An 18036-nucleotide genomic window follows, 5' to 3' on the forward strand; every position below is an offset into this window, starting at 1 on the left:
CACCCCAAATGATTAAAGGAAACAATTGTTTATAGAAAGGGTACCTCACTGCAGATGAATGAAAGATTTTTGTTAGGCTGTTATAGGAAACCCAAGTCCAGAACACAGTAGTAGTATACCATGGGACAATTTATGAACACTGAACATAACTGCATGTAATAATTGCCTGACAATGGAATCTTAGCATGAACTATGTTGATGTTCTGATGCTAGACATCTGCTATAAAGAGGTCTGCTATATTTTTCTAGTATTGTGCATGAGAAACTAACAGAATGATCTCTCCTGTGGAGCATGTGAGTCCATGGGCAATAGGTGAGAAACCCTGGATGGGTTCCAATCCCTCTTGGTCTGGTTTCCCCATCTGCAAACTGAGGATACCATCAGTACATACTTCACAGAACTACTGTGAAGGCTAAATATGGTAATTTCAATTGAGAAATTAGCACATCCCTGGAACATTTAAATGGTAGATACATTGCATCTATTGTTGATTCTTTTTAAGTACAGTGTGATTGCTTTCTCTGTAAAAGTGGATTGCAAAGCCAGAAAGGACAAAGAAAAATGAAATATATGTGCAGGACATATCCTGTTTCATTTTTAAATGCAATATTGTAAAAATAAATGTTTCATGGAACATGAAATATTGAAAGAAAACTTTTATATAAAATTTATCTAAACAATTAGAAGGCAGGAAAAATAGTTTGTGGAACAGAAAATAAAATAAAATAAATATTGACTTCTCTATTCATTGATGATATCCTTTTTTAAAAAACAGCGATTTTTATCAGAAGAGAAAACAAAAATGTAGTTCCTACAAATAAGGAAAAGTAATTGGATGATTCTAAAAATATATTTGAATCAATAAATGTCAAAGCAGATATAAAATTAATTGAAAATCACAAAAAGAGAATTTTATCAGTGTATCTTAGAGCTGAGTTACCATTTACCATTACTGAAAGGAAGGGAGGGAGGGAGGGAGGGAGGGAGGGAGGAAGAAAGGAAATATTTTAAAGTACTATATTCATACATTTGAAATAAATACTTTTGAGGAAGATATAAATGATCAAAATTTATTCTGGAGAGATAGGAAAACTGAATGAACCAGTAACTCTATAAGAAAATGAGGAGAGGGATAAATTGGGAGATTGGGATTGACAAATACACACTACGATATATAAAATAGATAACTAATAAGGAACTGCTGCATAGCACAGGGAACTCTACTCAATACTCTGTAATGACCTAAATGGAAAAAGAATCTAGAAAAGAGTGGATATATGTATATGTATAACTGGTTCAATTTGCTGTACAGTAGAAACTAACACAACATTGTAAATCAGCTATACTCCAATAAAAATTAATTAAAAATAAAAGCAGATATGAAAATTTAAAAAAAAGAAACTGAGGAAGTTTTACTACCTTTTAGAAAAGCTCATGGTTCAGAACCATGCTGTCTAATAGAAATATAATGCCTGTCACAAATGCAAGCCACATTTATAATTTTAAATTTTCTAATAGCCACACTAAAAGGATAAAAAGGAATAGTAAAATTAATTTTAATAACATCTTTTATTTAACAACATAGGTGGCCATGACAAAAAATTATCATGTCAACATAAAATCAATGTAAAAGTTACTAGTTTTACTTTTTCTTAGTCTTTAAAATCCAGGGTATATTTTGCATTTAAAGTACATTTCAATTTGGCTGGTAAATTTTCATTAGAAATACTTCATCTATATATTTAGACTTTACATAATCTACAAAACATAGACTCACATAACCAGTTTGTCCCTGAAACACTGAGATGAGTATCAATTTTTAAATGAGAATTTAAAATAAAAATAATAAATTTGAAAATTCAGTTCCTCAGTCATATTAGCCGCATTTCAGGTGTTTATTATGCCATATTAGATAGCACACATTCAGAGAATTTTTTAGCGAAGTTCTTTCTAGCTTACAAAGAACAGATAATGTCTGTGCTAAGAGCTCCAGAGTGTGGAAAACAATGGATACCTCTTTGTTTCTAAAAACTACCATAATCCTCATACCAAAACCTGACAAAATACACAACATACATAAACACAGATATACAGAGAATGAAAATTATAATATAAGCCAATACCTTTTGTAATGTAATTATTAAATAAATAATAATAAATACAGGCACAAAAATAATCCCAATGATATACTGGCAATAAAAAGCAAAAATACGTTAAAATAATAATTCAGCATGTCTGCAGCATGTAAGCCTCAATTATTTCAACCAAGCAAGACACATCTTCAATGAAATTAAAGCTGATGTTGAGTAGTTGGGCAAAGGCCCTACTCCTCAGAGACCGCTGGACTAAATCCACCTGCCCTCTTTTCTGTTTTCTTCAGTCAACATGAAAACTAGAATTCACCTGCTCCTCAAATACACAGCAGGGATCTTGATCTGTAACATTCTCTTCAAAAAGCTCTGTGCTAGGGCTTCCCTGGTGGCGCAGTGGTTGGGAGTCCGCCTGCTGATGCAGGGGACACGAGTTCGTGCCCCGGTCCGGGAAGATCCCACATGCCGCGGAGCGGCTGGGCCCGTGAGCCATGGCCGCTGAGCCTGCGCGTCCGGAGCCTGTGCTCCGCAAGGGGAGAGGCTGCAATGGTGAGAGGCCCGCGTACTGGAAAAAAAAAAAAAAAAAAAAAAGCTGTGTGCTACTTTCTTGTTCCTGACCTGCTCCTACCACTGTCCACTTCACTGTGACTTCTTGTTACTGCCCATCCATCAACAGCAAATTTCCCTGTGTCTTCAATATCTGCTCTGAGTTTCTCCCTCCTGATAACTGGGGCTCTTCCCTGAAGACATGGCCTCCCCTACACTTCTCAAATGACAGGTATTCCTACATCAGGGTCAGGCAATGAGTTTCCATACCCACCATGGCCATTTCTAAACCATTTTTCCTGCAGCTTCTTGTAAACATGCAAAGCTCCCTTAAGACCCACTCCTTTCAGCTTTCAAGGCATTCTTCCTCCTTCTTTGTTGTTCTGCTTTACCAGCCTTCTCTCATTGTTCAAATTTGTTGATGCCTGCCCCACACTCTATCTCTCCACTGCAAGCCCTGCCTTCACTCCTTGTCATATCGACATGGACAACCCTTTTGAGATCATAGCACCTATTTCCACGAACTCACCTTCATGTGATCTGTTTATGAACAAATGAAGTTTATGAACTTCACGTCATGGCCACACCTTGGGCATGTTCACGATCCATAACTGCTCTACCTCTAAAACTACGGAATCACACAACTGACCACCATTTCCTCTTTTTCCTGTTTGCCACTTCAGCTATTCCAAACAATCATCCACCTTAAAGAGGCCTCCCTTTACTTTCTCCTCTCTACTTTCCCCCAGTCCATCTTTCACCACTTTCCTTGTCCAGCCTGGATTCCACCAGCTATTTTTTCATATTTCTTAAATTTTTAGTTAACACACGTGCTGAATTTTCAACCCTGACGAAACCCAGCCCTGCTTCTCTGGGCTGCACCTGAGGAGCCAGGCAGCACTGGGGCAAGCACACCACACAGTAGACAGAATATCCGTAGTCATCAAGTTCAAAGGTGCTCTAACCAATGTCTGTGCCTGGCCCCCTAAGACATTTCTCCAGCCCTGTCTTTACTGTCAATAAAACTGACAGGAGGCCTAATTGCTTATCCACTGACAGATCATTAGAAGTATTTTTTGGTAATAAATTTATATACAATTTTTTTTTTTTTTTTGCAGTATGCAGGCCTCTCACTGTTGTGGCCTCTCCCGTTGCGGAGCACAGGCTCCAGATGCGCAGGCTCAGCGGCCATGGCTCACGGGCCCAGCCGCTCCGCGGCATGTGGGATCTTCCCAGACCGGGGCACGAACCCACATCCTCTGCATCGGCAGGCGGACTCTCAACCACTGCACCACCAGGGAAGCCCTATACACAATTTTTTTTTATCAAATAACTCAAAAGGAGTTCAAAGGATTGAGGAATATTGCTGTAACAAAACTCTGCCCATTCCCATCTACTTGATTAATGTGAAAATGTTTCTCAGCACTTACATCTATAAAAATGAAAAATAAGAAAAAAATTGATACTGCTTCTATTTAATTCTACCAACAAGTAACACTCATCCGTAGATACATTACCTAGTTGGAAGAAAAAAACAGCTCTTTTATTTTATTAATACATTTAACAAATTACTTTTCAAAATGTGTAATACACATTTTAAAATTTCCTCGTGGCCCCAGGAAATTTTACATATTTACATTTATGCACACAAATTTCATTGCAACGGTTGACCAGTAAAAGGCTTTGAAGTGTAAAACTATACTGTATTAGCACAAACTCTGTAAGAAAAGGAGAATGGAACTGGTAATTCTAGAAGAAAAAGGGACTGTATACCATTTCAGATCATTAATAAGGAGCTAGTTCATGATTTTTTGAAAAATAGATTAAGGTAGATATCAAACCACTATATTTTGATTCCATCAGACATCTTTTAAAAAGTAATAGCATAGCTTAATTTTAACATGTATATATTTACAATTTGCCAGAAATTATAAGCTTTAAACATTTTAAAATTTAATAAAAACTATACATATCAACTTTTAAAAATGCAAAAGGGAACAGAATTTTTCAAAATTCTTTTAGGGGGCACATTAGTAAAAGAAACGTGAAGAGTATTTCTCTAGTCAATGCATGTTCCATCCCTCCACCATGATGATTTCAAGTCTACCCTCTCTTCAAATCTCTCATCCCGCTTACCCCAAAAATATACATCAAACATTTGCAATAGCTAAAAATTGCAAATAATTTCAAAGTCAGTCAAATAAGGGATTGGTTAAATATGATGAAACTGCAGCAATTAAAAGTATCAGTGAAGACATATTTACTGAATTATCCTCGATATAATCTTAAATTTTTTTAAAACAATGCAAAAAAATATTTAAGGTACTAGATAACATATGGTATCCAATTTTTTATAATATGGGGTGTGTGTGTGTGTGTGTGTGTGTGTGTGTGTGTTGGGTTGGTGTGTCTAAATGTTCACAGTGGTTATTTTCTCTTTACAGTAGAATTTGGGGGTAATTTTTGCTTTCATCTTTATATCTTTGCAGATTCAAAATTGTTAATAGTAAATGTTTTATTCTATCTAAAACAGTCAATTCCATTTAAAATATACATGAAAGTGTAAAGTAAAACAAAATAGAAATACATAAAAATAATCTCTATTCATAGAGCCTATGGTTGGGGAGTTAAGACACGGAGAGATAGATAATGAATCAGATGGGAGAGGGCATGATGACAGAGTGCCATTGGCCCCACCAGTTCAGAGGGAGAGATAGTGGGCCTGGTCAGTGAAGGTTTCAAAGAAAAGACAGAACTCAGACAATGATGGGTAGGATTTGGGACTTATAAGTATCCAGAATTAGAGGGAAAGGGATAGAAGGGGTAAATAATGATAGGTGCAGAGGCAGAGAGGCAAAAAAACTACAAGTTGTGTTATAGACAGGTGTGTACTTTAACAGTGGAGTTGGAGAGAACCTTAAGTCACAAATCAAGTACTTAATAGATAATTTTTTCTTGTTCTCATTCATGTATTCACTCAACAATTACTGCTTGAGTGACTCCTGTGTGCAAAGCACTATTCCAGGGGCTAGGAACAATAAATTGATAGAGGCATATAAGACACATTGAATATATTAGTGAGTGCTATGATGAAAAATAAAGCAAAGTAAATGGATAAAATAAGACGTGGGATGTGATAGTCTCTCTGAGAGATGATGTTTGAGCACAGATTTGCATGAAGGGAATAAACCACTTGCACATTCTTGGAAGAGCATTCCAGGCAGAGGGAACAGCCAGTACAAGGACGCTGATATGTATATTTAAATTAAACTTAAATTAGATGCTTGGCATGTTTTGAAATACCAGGACGACCAGTGGGGATATAGTATAAAGACCAGAAGAAAGAGTAGTAAAAATCAGATGGAGGAGGTAGCAAGGGGCTTTGTAGGTCACGGCCTTGAGATTTATTTTTAGGAAACCTCTAAAAATACTATGGAAAATGAATGTGGAAAATTACAAAATACCGTTGGTATTGCCTTTATGGGACAATGGCTCTCTCATCCTGATATTACCTGGGCTTATGTGGCCATTCATTCACTTACTCAGTTATTCATCACCAAGAGAGCCTATTATGGCATGGCCTTCCTCTTCACAGACCACAGTCTAGGTGGGCTGTCAATCACATACATAAGTCATTAAAACCCAAGTTTCATAAAATCATAGATGGTGTCAACTGGCAGGAACCTTCTCATCCAACACCCTTGTTTTCCAGATGAGGAAACTGAATCCCTTCTATTAAGCAAACAACTCCAAGTGCTCTCTTACTTAAAACAGAGACTATTTAGGATGAGCAATAATGAGAATGTCAGATATACCAAAGCCAAAAGCAGATGAGCAATGACTGTCAGCTAATGAAAAAAATCTCCACAAGATACAGGCTTCAAACACCAGATGGCAAATGTGGGCAAAAGGCTTGTTGCTATGGAACAGAATAAACTGCTCTTTGGGCCATTGTGAAATAGCTTGGCCATCTAACAAAATAAGGTAATATATATTGCAACACAAAATCCACTCAGGCACAGTAATGGGAGATAAAATCAGATAAAAATGTGAGGTCTCAATGATTTCTGAAGCTTTTGGACAGAGATGAAAATTGCCATATTAGCTCAATTCATATCAAACAGATTAATGGAAAAGATGAAGTGAGACTGCTTTTTTAAATAAACTGTCAGCCTATAAAAGTAGAATCGAGTGAACTCATGTTACGAAGGCACCAAAGGGTAGCATGAAGGACTTAGATGTTCAGGTCCAATATTCTCATTTCACAGATGAGGAAACAGACCAGGATATGTGACTTGTCCAGGGTCACCAGGCGAGGCAGCAGTATCTGCTGGACTTGACCCATCTTCCCTGAGATTCTTCCAGACCTCTGTGACTGCTTTTCTAACAGTATAAACCAAGAGTCAGCACACTTTCTTTTTTTTTTTTTTAACATCTTTAGTGGAGTATAATTGCTTCACAATGGTGTGTTAGTTTCTGCTTTACAACAAATTGAACCAGTTATACATATACCTATATACCCATATCTCTTCCCTCTTGCGTCTCCCTCCCACACTCCCTATCCCACCCCTACAGGTGGTCACAAAGCACTGAGCTGATCTCCCTGTGCTGTGCGGCTGCTTCCTCCTAGCTAGCTATTTTACGTTTGGTAGTGTATATATGTCCATGCCACTCTCTCACTTTGTCCCAGCTTACCCCTCCCCCTCCACATATCCTCAAGTCCATTCTCTAGTAGGTCTGCGTCTTTATTCCCGTCTTGCCCCTAGGTTCTTCATGAGCTTTTTTTTTTTCTTAGATTCCATATATATGTGTGAGCATACGGTATTTGTTTTTTTCTTTCTGACTTACTTCACTCATCATTAGTGTATAGGAATGCAAGAGATTTCTGTGCATTAATTTTGTATCCTGCTACTTTACCAAATTCATTGATTAGCTCTAGTAGCTTTCTGGTAGCATCTTTAGGATTCTCTGTGTATAGTATCATGTCATCTGCAAACAGTGACAGCTTTACTTCTTTTCTGATTTGGATTCCTTTTATCTCTTGTTATTCTCTGAATGCTGTGGCTAAAACTTCCAAAACTATGTTGAATAATAGTGGTGAGAGTGGGCCATACATTAAGTATTTTAGACTTTGTGGACCGTATTGTCTCTGTTGTAACTATTCAACCCTGTCACTGTAGAGCAAGATCAGCCATAGATAAGATATACACAAATAGGTGTGGCTATGCTCCAATGAAACTTTACTTATAGAAAATGAAATTTGCATTTTACATAATTTTCACTTGTCATAAAATATTTTTACTTTTTAAAACCATTTAAAAATGTAAAAATGGGCAGAAGACCTAAATAGACATTTCTCCAAAGAAGACACACAGATGACTAATAGGCACATGAAAAGATGCTCAACATTGCTAATTATTAGAGAAATACAAGTCAAAACTACAGTGAAGGGGTTGCCCTGGTGATGCAGTGGTTAAGAGTCTGCCTGCCAATGCAGGGGACACAGGTTCGTGCCCTGGTCTGGGAGGATCCCACATGCCACGGAGTGGCTGGGCCCATGAGCCATGGCTGCTGAGCCTGCGCGTCTGGAGACTGTGCTCTGCAACAGGAGAGACCACAACAGTGAGAGGCCCGTGTACCGCAAAAAAAAAAAAAAAACAAAAAAAAAAAAACAAAAAAACTACAGTGAAGTACCACCTCACACCAATCAGAATGTCCATCATTAAAAAGGCTACAAATAACAAATGCTGGAGAGGGTGTGGAGAAAAGGGAACCCTCCTACATTGTTGGGAATGTAAATTGGTGCAGCCGCTGTAGAAAACAGTGTGGAGCCTCCTTACAAAACTAAAAACAGAGTTGCCATATGATCCAGCAATTTCACTCCTAGGCATATAGCCAGACAAAACTATAATTAGAAAAGATACATGCGTCCCAATGTTCACTGCAGCACTATTTACAATAGCCAAGACATGTAAGCAACTTAAATGTCCACTGACAGATGAATGGATAAAGAAGATGTAGTATATATGCACAATGGAATACTACTCAGCCGTAAAAAAGAATGAAATAATGCCATTTGCAGCAACATGAATGGACCTAGAGGTTATCATACTAAGTGAAGTAAGTCAGAAAGAGAAAGACAAATATCATATGATATCACTTACATGTAGAATCTAAAATATGACACAAATGAACTTATTGTGAAATAGATTCACAGACACAGAACACAAACTTATGGTTACTAAAGGGGAAAGGCAGTGGTGGAGGGAAAAATTAGGTGTTTGGGATTATCAGATACAAACTACTACATATAAAACAGATTAAAAAAACAAGGTCCTACTATATAGCATAGGAAATATTCAATATCATATAATAAACCATAGTAGAAAAGAATATATATATATATATATATATGAAACTGGATCACTTTGCTGTACACCAGAAACTGACACATCACTGTAAATCAACAGTACTTCAATAAAAATAAATAAGTTTTTTAAAAATGTAAAAACCACACTTAGCTCACTGGGCATATAAAAACCAAGCAGTGGGCTAGATTTGACCTATGGGCCACAGACTGCCAACTTCTGATGCAGACTCCTAAAAAGATGCATGCAAATTAAAACTGTATAATTTGAAAACCATCCCAGTGGCTTAAACTAATATCTCTAATTGGCAATAACTTTTAATGATTTTTCCTTTAACTTCACAGCCTGGTTAAAAAAAAAAAAACTCTTGGAAAAGTACCAATTCTGGCTGCCTTATTTTCCTGTAGAGAACATATACTTTTTGATAGATGAAAAAGTAACCATAGTAATTTTTCTTATCTCTAATGATTCACTAATGACATAATGAAGACATCACTAATGATTCATTGGTATTTAGTAATTTTTTATTGGAAAAAAACAACATATTTCACAATGATAGGTTGTCTGATAATAATAAAAATACTGTGTGCAAGACACTGTCCTGTACACTTTATACATATTAACTCACTTAAACCTCACCAGAATCCTATGAGACAGGTATTATTACTAGCCCCATTTTACATGTGAGAAAACTGAGGCACAGAGATGTTAAGTACCTTGCCCAAGATTACACACCTGGTAGGTGGTAAATTTAGAATTTGAACCACAGTCAGCCTCGAAGTAAGGGCTACTAAACACTATTATATATTTTTAAAACAGCATTTCACACAGAAATAAATAAAACAGCTCTCCCCTTTTGTTTATTTTTCTTTATAATATATTTCTTAGTGTCTTTCCTCTTCCTTCCCTTCCCTTAATACAGCTCAGGTTGGTGGGCCTGCTAGGGCCAGGAATATGGAGACAGTTGGGGGAAGGGGATGGTCAAGACTGAGAAGGCTAATAGTGCCAAGGGAACTGGGACTGGAGAAGTACAGAGGCAAAGAGGCAAGTTAAATGTGCAGAGATGTGGCTAAGGAGACAGCCACCATGGTGATTACACACAAGGGTAACAGGCAAGTATGTAAATATATTGTGAATAATGAGAGCCAGGCTTCTCAGAAAGGAGTTTCAAAAATGGAAAGGGGAAAGGCTAAAACAAACTCTGTCATACTGGATTTGAATTGGAGGTATTTGTGTCAACTCATGGTTTTTAACTTAGGTAGATCAGTAAGTGCATGCATGCACACACATATGCAGATAGAGCTAAGAAGGATATACACATACATATATGTGCACAGGTATATGCATGTGCACACACACATGGGCTCTGCTTACGGTAAGTGTTATTTTTTAAAAACATCAAAATCCATATTATATGAAATGCTCACACTGGTAATCTATGGAACACCCAAATGACCAAGAAGCAAACTGTGTGTGTGTGTGTGTGTGTGTGTGTCTATGTCTATCCTTCCTAGGTCTATTTGTTAAAAGGGCCTAGAAACAATGACACCCTGTATTAATCAGCACCCCTAATGCTCAGATCTTGGTTTCTACATATTCTCCACTAGAAAGAACCAGAATGACACTACAGGTGGAGCACAGAAAGTACAACGTAAGTCTGGAATAGAAGTGTCAAAAGTGAGGAAATGCTAAAGATGCGATTAGAAAGTGGTAAAAAAAAAACACCTAGGAACCCTCTTGAAGAAGCTCCTGCTAGCCAAATATAGGCCAATTTGAGCATCAAAATAAATAATAATAATAATGAATTAAACCCCAGTAAATAAAATAGGACTTCTTGAGTCTAAATAAATGAATGAACGAATAACAGAGTGTTCTTCCCTACAGTAGAATACCACTTAATACATGTGGAAGGAATGACAAAATTAGAAAATGAGCATCTGGCAACCATCATTGTAATAAATGATTCATGCAAAAAATCATCAATGAATGTTAAACCTAGTGGGTGAAAATTTGTTAAGGAACAGGATATTTACATAATTTCAAAATATCTCCCACAAAATTTAGCTTACAGAGAAAAACAGTAACTTTATGTTGGAGAAACCTAGTAAATACCACCTTAACCAAGTGAACAAAGTTAACATCAAGAATAATGGGACAGGGGACCTTCAAGATGGCAGAGGAGTAAGATGTGGAGATCACCTTCCTCCCCACAAGTACATCAAAAATACATCTACATGTGGAACAGCTCCTACAGAACACCTACTGAACGCTGGCAGAAGACCTCAATCTTCCCGAAAGGCAAGAAACTCCCCATGTCCTTGGGTAGGGCAAAAGAAAAGAGAACAAACAGAGACAAAAGAATAGGGACAGGACCTGCACCTCTGGGAGGGAGCTGTGAAGGAGGAAGAGCTTCCACACACTAGGAAGCCCCTTAACTGGCAGAGACTGGGGGTGGCAGGGTGGGAGCTTCAGAGCCACGGAGGAGAGCGCAGCAAGAGGGGTGCAGAGGGCAAAGCAGAGAGATTCCCGCACAGAGGATCGGTGCTGACCAGCACTCACCAGCCTGAGAGGCTTATCTGCTCACCCGCTGGGGCGGGCAGGGGCTGGGAGCTGAGGCTCGGGCTTTGGAGGTCAGATCCCAGGGAGAGGACTGGGGTTGGCTGCGTGAACACAGCCTGAAGGGGGCTAGTGCGCCACAGCTAGATGGGAGGGAGTCCGGAAAAAGTATGGACCTGCCTAAGAGGCAAGAGACCATTGTTCCCTGGTGCACAAGGAGAGGGGATTCACAGCACCACCTAAAGAAGCTCCAGAGATGGGCGTGAGCTGTGGCTATCAGCGCAGACACCAGAGATGGGCATGAAATGCTAAGGCTGTTGCTGCAGCCACCAAGAAGCCTGTGTGCAAGCACAGGTCGCTATCCACACCTCCCCTCCCAGGAGCCTGTGCAGCCCACCACTGCCAGGGTCTCGTGATCAAGGGACAACTTCCCCGGGAGAACACACAGTGCGCCTCAGGCTGGTGCAATGTCACACCGGCATCTGCTGCCACAGGGTCGCCCCACATTCCATACCCCACCCTCCCCCCGACCTGAGTGAGCATGAGCCCCCTAATCAGCTGCTACTTTAACCCCGTCCTGTCTGAGTGAAGAACAGATGCCCTCAGACAACCCACATGCAGAGGCAGGGCCAAATATAAAGCTGAACCCCAGGAGCTGTGCGAACAAACAACAGAAAGGGAAATTCCTCCCAGCAGCCTCAGGAGCAGCGGATTAAATCTCCACAATCAACTTGATGTACACTGCATCTGTGGAATACCTGAATAGCCAACGAATCATACCAAAATTGAGGCAGGGGACTTTGGGAGCAACTGTAGACTTGAGGTTTGCTTTCTGCATCTAATTTGTTTCTGGTTTTATGTTTATCTTAGTTTAGTATTTACAACTTATTATCATTGGCAGATTTGTTTATTGAGTTGGTTGCTCTCTTCGTTTTGTGTGTATATATATAGTTTTCCTTTTTCTCTTTTTGTAAGTGTGTATGTGTATGCTTCTTTGTGTGATTTTGTCTATACAGCTTTGCTTTTACCATTTGTCCTAGAGCTCTGTCTGTGCATTTTGGGTTTTTTTGGTATAGGTTTTAGCACTTGTTATCGTTGGTAGATTTGTTTATTGGTTTGGTTGCTCTCTTCTTTCTTTTTTTAAATTACTTTTAATTTTTTTTATTTTTAATTTTTTTTTTTTCCAGTAGGCAGGCCTCTCACTGTTGTGGCCTCTCCCATTGCGGACCACAGGCTCCAGACGCGCAGACTCAGTGGCCACGGCTCATGGGCCTAGCCGCTCCGCGGCATGTGGGAGCTTCCCAGTCCGGGCCACGAACCCATGTCCCCTGAATCGAAAGGAGGACTCTCAACCACTGAGCCACCAGGGAAGCCCTTTAATAATATTTTTTATTTCAATAGTTTTATTTATTGATTTTTCTTTCTTTTTTTTTCTCCCTTTTCTTCTGAGCCATGTGGCTGACAGGGTCTTGGTGCTCTGACTGGGTGTCAGGCCTGAGCCTCTGAGGTGGGAGAGCCAAGTTCAGGACATTGGACCACCAGAGATTTCCCAGCCCCATGTAATATCAAATGGCAAAAGCTCTCACAGAGATCTCCATCTCAATGCTAAGACCCAGCTCCACCCAACGACCAGCAAGCTACAGTGCTTGACACCCCATAACAAACAACTAGCAAGACAGAAACACAACCCCACCCATTAGCAGAGAGGCTGCCTAAAATCATAATAAGTTCACAGACACCCCAAAATATACCACCAGACATGGTCCTGCCCAACAGAAAGACAAGATCCAGCCTCATCCACCAGAACACAGGTACCAGTCCCCTCCACCGGGAAGGGGACCAGCCACAACCCACTGTAACAACCTTGCTCACTGAGGGCAGACACCAAAAACAACAGGAACTACGAACCTGCAGCCTCTGAAATGGAGACCCCAAACGCAGTTAGTTGAGCAAAATGAGAAGACAGAGAAATACACAGCAGATGAAGGAGCAATGTAAAAACCCACCAGACAGAGAGGCTGCCTAAAATCATAATAAGTTCACAGACACCCCAAAATATACCACCAGACATGGTCCTGCCCAACAGAAAGACAAGATCCAGCCTCATCCACCAGAACACAGGTACCAGTCCCCTCCACCGGGAAGGGGACCAGCCACAACCCACTGTAACAACCTTGCTCACTGAGGGCAGACACCAAAAACAACAGGAACTACGAACCTGCAGCCTCTGAAATGGAGACCCCAAACGCAGTTAGTTGAGCAAAATGAGAAGACAGAGAAATACACAGCAGATGAAGGAGCAATGTAAAAACCCACCAGACCAAACAAATGAAGAGGAAACAGGCAGTCTACCTGAAAAAGAATTCAGAGTAATGATAGTAAAGATGATCCAAAATCTTGGAAATAGAATGTAGAAAATACAAGAAACGTTTAACAAAGACCTAGAAGAACTAAAGAGCAAACAAACAATGATGAACAACACAGCAAATGAAATTTTAAAATTCTTTAGAAGGAATCAACAGTAGAATAACTGAGGAAGAAGAACGGATAAGTGACCTGGAAGATAAAATAGTGGAAATAACTACTGCAGAGCAGAATAAAGAAAAAAGAATGAAAAGAATTGAGGACAGTCTCAGAGAAGTCTGGAACAACATTAAACGCACCAACATTCAAATTACAGGTGTCCCAGAAGAAGAGGAGAAAAAGAAAAGGACTGAGAAAATATTTGAAGAGAGATTATAGTTGGAAACTTACCTAATATGGGAAAGGAAATAGTCAGTCAAGTCCAGGAAGTGCAGAGAGTCCCATACAGGATAAATCCAAGGAGAAACATGACAAGACACATATTAATCAAACTATCAAAAACTAAATACAAAGAAAAAATATTAAAAGCAGCAAGGGGAAAGCAATAAATAACATACAAGGGAATCCCCATAAGGTTAACACCTGATTTCTCAGCAGAAACTCTGCAAGCCAGTACAGTGTTGCAGGACATATTTAAAGTGATGAAAGGGAAAAACCTACAACCAAGATTACTCTACCCAGCAAGGATCTCATTCAGATTCAATGGAGAAATTAAAACCTTTACAGACAAGCAAAAGCTAAGAGAATTCAGCACCACCAAACCAGCTTTACAAGAAATGCTAAAGGAATTTCTCTAGGCAGAAAACACAAGAGAAGGAAAAGACCTACAATAACAAACCCAAAACAATTAAGAAAATGGTAATAGGAACATACATGTCAATAATTACCTTAAATGTAAATGGATTAAATGTGCCAACCAAAAGACACAGACTGGCTAAATGGATTCAAAAACAAGACCCGTATATATGCTGTCTACAAGAGACCCACTTCAGACCTAGGACACATACAGACTGAAAGTGAGGGGATGGAAAAAGATATTCCATGCAAATGGAAATCACAGGAAAGTTGGAGTAGCAATTCTCATATCAGACAAAAGAGAGTTAAAAATAAAGCCTACTACAAGAGACAAAGAAGGACACTACCGAATAAGGGACTGATCCAAGAAGAAGATATAACAACTGTAAATATTTATGCACCCAACATAGGAGCACCTCAATACATAAGGCAAATGCTAACAGCCATAAAAGGGGATATCAACAGTAACACAATCACAGTAGGGGACTTTAACACCCCACTTTCACCAATGGACAGATAATCCAAAGTGAAAATAAATAAGGAAACACAAGCTTTAAATGATACATTAAACAAGATGGACTTAATTGATATTTATAGGACATTCCATCCGAAAACAACAGAATACACTTTCTTCTCAACTGCCCACATAACATTCTCCAGGATAGATCATATCTTAGGTCACAAATCAAGCCTTGGTAAATTTAAGAAAATTGAAATTGTATCAGGTATCTTTTCCGACCACAACGCTATGAGACTAGATATCAATTACAGGAAAATCTGTAAAAAATACAAACACATGGAGGCTAAACAATACACTCCTAAATAACCAAGAGATCACTGAAGAAGTCAAAGAGGAAATCAAAAAACACCTAGAAACATGACAACCCAAAACCTATGGGATGCAGCAAAAGCAGTTCTACGAGGGAAGTTTGTAGAAATACAATCCTACCTCAAGAAACAAGAAAAATCTCAAATAAAAAACCCAAACTTACACCTAAAGCAATTAGAGAAAGAAGAACAAAAAACCCCCAAAGTCAGCAGAAGGAGGGAAATCATAAAGATCAGATCAGAAAAAAATGAAAAAGAAATGAAGGAAATGATAGCAAAGATCGATAAAACTAAAAGCTGTTTATTTGAGAAGATAAACAAAATTGATAAACCATTAGCCAGACTCATCAAGGAAAAAAGGGAGAAGACTCAAATCAGTCGAATTACAAATGAAAAAGCAGAAATAACCATTGAAACTGCGGAAATACAAAGGATCATGTGAGATTACTACAAGCAACTATATGCCAATAAAATGGACAAACTGGAAGAAATGGACAAATTCTTAGAAAAGCACAGCCTTCCAAGACTGAACCATGAAGAAATAAAAAATATGAACAGACCAATCACAAGCAATGAAATTGAAACTGTGATTAAAAATCTTCCAACAAACAAAAGCCCAGGACAAGATGGCTTCACAGGTGAATTCTATCAAACGTTTAGAGAGTATCTAACACCCATCCTTCTCAAACTCTGCCAAAATACAGCAGAGGGAGGAACACCCCCAAACTCCTTCTACGAGGCCACATCACCCTGATACCGAAACCAGACAAAGATGTCACAAAGAAAGAAAACTACAGCCCAATATCACTGATAAACATAGATGCAAAAACCCTCAACAAAATACTAGCAAACAGAATCCAACAGCACATTTAAAGGGTCATACACCAGGATCAAGTGAGGTTTATCCCAGGAATGCAAGGATTCTTCAATATATGCAAATCTATCGATGTGATCAACCATATTAACAAACTGAAGGATAAAAACAATATGATAATGTCAACAGATGCAGAAAAAGCTTTCAACAAAATTTAAGACCTATTTATGATAAAAACCCTCCAGAAAGTAGGCATAGAAGGAACTTATCTCAACATAAAAAAGGACATATATGACAAACCCACAGCCAACATCGTTCTCAATGGTGAAAAACTGAAACCACTAAGATCAGGAACAAGAAAAGGTTGGCCACTCTCACCATTATTATTCAACATGGTTTTGGAAGTTTTAGCCAGACCTATCAGAGAAGAAGAAATAAAAGGAAACCAAATCGGAAAAGAAGAAGTAAAACTGTCACTGTTGGCAGATGATACATACATAGAGAATATGTATATTCTCTATATGTAGAGACTCTTAAAGATGCTACCAGAAACCTACTAGAGCTAATCAATGAATTTGGTAAAGTAACAGGATACAAAATTAATGCAGAGAAAACTCTTGCATTACTATACATTAATGATGAAAAATATGAAAGAGAAATTAATGAAACACTCCCATTTACCACTGCAACAAAAAGAATAAAATACCTAGGAATAAACCTACCTAAGGAGACAAAAGACCTGTATGCAGAAAACTATAAGACACTGATGAAAGAAATTCAAGATGATACAAACAGATGGAGAGATATGCCATGTTCTTGGATTGGAAGAATCAACATTGTGAAAATGACTCTACTACCCAAAGCAATCTACAGATTCAGCACAATCCCTATCAAACTACCAATGGCATTTTTCACAGAACTAGAACAAAAAATTTCACAATTTGTATGGGAACACAAAAGACCTTGAATAGCCAAAGCAATCTTGAGAAAGGAAAACGGAGCTGGGGGAATCAGGCTCCCTGACTTCAGACTATACTACAAAGCTACAGTAATCAAGACAACATGGTACTGGCACAAAAACAGAAATATAGATCAATGGAACTGGATACAAAGCCCAGCAATAAACCCACACACATATGGTCACCTTATCTTTGATAAAGGAGGCAAGAATATACAATGAAGAAAAGACAGCCTCTTCAATAAATGGTGCTCGGAAAACTGGACAGCTACATGTAAAAGAATGAAATTAGAACACTGGATAACACCATACACAAAAGTAAACTCAAAATGGATTAAAGACCTAAATGTAAGGCCAGACACTATAAATCTCTTAGAGGAAAACATAGGCAGAACATTCTATGACAGAAATCACCGCAAGATCTGTGTTGACCCACCTCCTAGAGAAATGAAAATAAAAGCAACAATAGACAAATGGGACCTAATGAAACTTAAAAGCTCTTGCACAGCAAAGGAAACCCCAAACAAGACCAAAAGACAACCCTCAGAATGGGAGAAAATATTTGCAAACGAAGCAACTGACAAAGGATTAATCTCCAAAATATACAAGCAGCTCATGCAGCTCAATATCAAAAAAACAAACAACCCAATCCAAAAATGGTCAGAACCTAAATAGACATTTCTCCAAAGAAGATATACAGATTGCCAACAAACACA

The 18036-nt window shown here is 38.5% G+C and overlaps 1 protein-coding gene across 2 annotated transcripts in view; it reads right to left on the minus strand.

Annotated features, from left to right (window-relative positions):
• GDA (guanine deaminase) overlaps positions 1-18036 on the minus strand; it is a 130111-nt gene that overhangs the window by 79513 nt on the left and 32562 nt on the right. The gene's annotated exons all lie outside the window — the stretch shown is intronic.

This window comes from Neophocaena asiaeorientalis, unplaced genomic scaffold, assembly GCF_003031525.2.
Source record: "Neophocaena asiaeorientalis asiaeorientalis breed wild unplaced genomic scaffold, Neophocaena_asiaeorientalis_V1.1 scaffold249, whole genome shotgun sequence".
Lineage (NCBI taxonomy): Eukaryota > Metazoa > Chordata > Mammalia > Artiodactyla > Phocoenidae > Neophocaena > Neophocaena asiaeorientalis.